Raw genomic sequence first — 3,206 nt, forward strand, 5'->3', positions numbered from 1 at the left:
CTTGCTTTCACTTTTTACCCTGCCACTGTGCATAAAACCCTGTGAAAATGCTAAACTCGCTTTTTGTCCTTTCTCTTTAAAAGTTGAGTTCACCAAAGTCAGTCATTATCTACTAACCCCGATCCTGATGGAAAGTTGGAGTAGGTTTCAGAGTCCTCAAAATATTTCTGGAGCTTCACACCTTAATGGCATTGCAGCATTCTCCTGAACAACTTAAGTATGGGGGCTTAAAATGTATTAAAAAAAATAAATAAATAAAACATAAACTATAAAAATGGTTACATACAGCTCATCTGGCGTAAAGATGAGCTGTATGATGAAATCTGTTTTTATACACTTGACAAGTGGTCCTAACACTTCTAGCTTAGCAGCTTCAATAAACATTTCAGCTTAAAAAAGAGTGTAAATAACATCTTTATCAATCAATTTGGGATCTCAGTGCTCCCAGAGACTTGGATTATAGTGGACTTCAGTTGTTTAGGAGAATGCTGCAACGCTATTTTGCAGTGACGCTCCTGGAACTTCACCTGATTCTCAATCAGCAGGGTGAGTATGAGTGAACTTATCCTTTAAAACACACAAAGTTTTTACTTTAAATGTAATTTAAATGTCCAAAATGTGTTTTCTGAGGCAACTAAAACTGGTCTGGTGCCCAATTACATTTACTAAACAGTCAGCTGAACTGATTCAGTTATGGCAGTGTCAGTTGCTGGTGAATCCCTAACAGCACTTTTAATTGCATTACAGTGTAACAATAGCAAATTATTGAAAAGGCGATGGAATATGTCAGCCAACCGGATTTTCAAAGTGTGGGCATATCACTCTCAAAAGACGAACAAGACCAAGAGTTTACAAGCATGCTAGCAGGTCTGTGAGGCTGAGCCACAGTGATACTTCGAGCAACTTGCTAATGTATACATGCTAACAAGCTAATAATGATAATGCTAAAGTAGCATTTTGACATTAAGCAGGCACAATGTTTTTTTTAACAATGTTTACCATCTTAATCAGTACAAGACTGCATGGCAATCCATCCAGTATTTGACCAAAGTCGTGGACTGTCTTGGACATTTTTACGTTAGCCACACAGCTGTCATGGCTAAAATCAATCGAACCCTATGGGGAAAGATACATTAAAAATGATTTGAGGTAAAACATCTTAACAAAAACCAAAACATCAGTATGGCCCTTTAATGCTGGGTGGAAAGAGAGTGAAAGGACAAGGGTTTGTCCACTGCATTGTGATAAACAGATACAAACAGTGGATTCGATGAGACAAACTGAACCAAACAAAACACAATGCCTCAACTCTTCGAGTTCCCCCTGGTCCTCCTCCGCCCCACTGGTTCCTGCTGTGGAGAAATGGCACCTGAGACTGAATGAAAACATTACGTCTTCCACTTATCTCCACCAGAGATGGACAGAGTACTCGACCCCAGTACTTGAGTAAGAGTACAAATACTACTGGTCAAAATTTACTCCGTTACAAGTAAAAGTAGCTCAGTCAACATGTTACTCGAGTAAGAGTAAAAAAGTACTTGCTTTTAAAGGTACTTAAGTATCCAAAAGTACATGCTTTTAAATTTACTTTAAGTAAAAGTAAGAGTAAGAGTAAATTTCTTATTTTTCACATCAGTGAATTACTATAATTTTTTCTAAATGAATTTAAGGACCTTTTAACTCTTGTTTCTGAGAATTAACTCTTTGAAACCACCTGCACTGATGTGCTTGCTTTTAGAACCACAATGTTATATAAAGCCTGCAGAAACACCTATAAAAACAAGTAAAATAAATGGGATCACAGGAGGACAGCAGATGTTGCAGATGCAGATGTTTATTAACAATCATTAAAACTGTAACCAAATGAACCTGCACCGTCCAACTAACTCTCTATCATTGAGCTAAGTTGGGAACTGGAACTGGAACTGGGAACTGGAACCCCCTCGAAGACCACCAAAGAATAACTGCTTTACAAAAAACTACATCTGATGCAGCCATTGTCGCGGTTTTGTGTTGACAAACGCAGTTGAGAGCGTGGCTACTTTGGTGGTATCCTTATGGGGAGGGATGACGTATTTCAGCTTTTACGTAGATCCCAGTGGAGAACGTGCACTGTGATACGTTTCCTTCTTTGACAAACACAGCTTGTGTCCAATAGTATTTTAGAAAAAAAGAAAAAGAAAAAAAGAGCAGACCTGAAAGTAACAAGTACTTTTCAGCCTTCCTAGAAATTAACTTGAGTAAAAGTAAAAATATTTGTCTTGGAAATGTATTCAAGTAAGAGTAACAAGTACCAATGAAGTCTAATACTCAAGTAAAGTACAAATCCTCTGGATATGTACTTAAGTACAGTACTCAAGTAAATTTACTCCGTTACTGTCCACCACTGATCTCCACTATCTGCTGAATCTATTTCAGTTTCAGCCACACAGCAGGCTAAATCCTCCATCATAAGCCCTCAGTAAAACCGGTAAGAATGAGGCTGGGTGTGCGTTTAACATATCATACAAGGGCTGCTGCTTACAAATTAGTCCCTTTGGGTGTGATGCTGGCTCTGTAATCTCAGTGGCCCTTGGCTAACTCCTAGATGAACATGTGGGGCTCTAGCATGTCTGTCAGCCCCTTGAAAGCAGCACCAGCATGTCTGTCAGCCCCTTCCAACATGACTCATGTTAACATTTGTAGCAAGCAGCTGCTCTCTCTATGTCTCTACCATTGGGGAGGGATGCTTAAGTGATCATAGAGAATGTTAAAGTGCATGGAGATGTATTTTGAAATGTTTTATGTGAGCCGGAGTGTTTCAGTTTATTTCGTCATCCAGGGGCGCCGCTCAGCTTTGTGTGGACGGATTAAAATCACAACGATCAGTCAATAACAAATAAACAGTAAATCAAAAATAATTCTAAGACATTATTGCATTGTTCAAGATGAGACCAACAGTACATTTGAGGCAATCTGGAGTCGCTCTACAAGCGATGTCTTGCAAAGAAATCGGCTTATTGTGCTGTGTATCAAACTATATATGACATACTTAACATACAGTTTGATACTCAACATCTGAGCCGATTTCCAAAACTCAGAAGTCTCAAAGGCATAATGACACCTGAAAGTGGTATGACAGAACATCCGCAAAGTCCTCATAAAGAATGTAATGTTGTTTCGCCACAAAACTGCTAGTAATACACAGTTCACACATAGTACAGATG

This window comes from Sparus aurata, chromosome 7 (assembly GCF_900880675.1).
Source record: "Sparus aurata chromosome 7, fSpaAur1.1, whole genome shotgun sequence".
In the NCBI taxonomy this organism is placed as follows: Eukaryota; Metazoa; Chordata; class Actinopteri; order Spariformes; family Sparidae; genus Sparus; species Sparus aurata.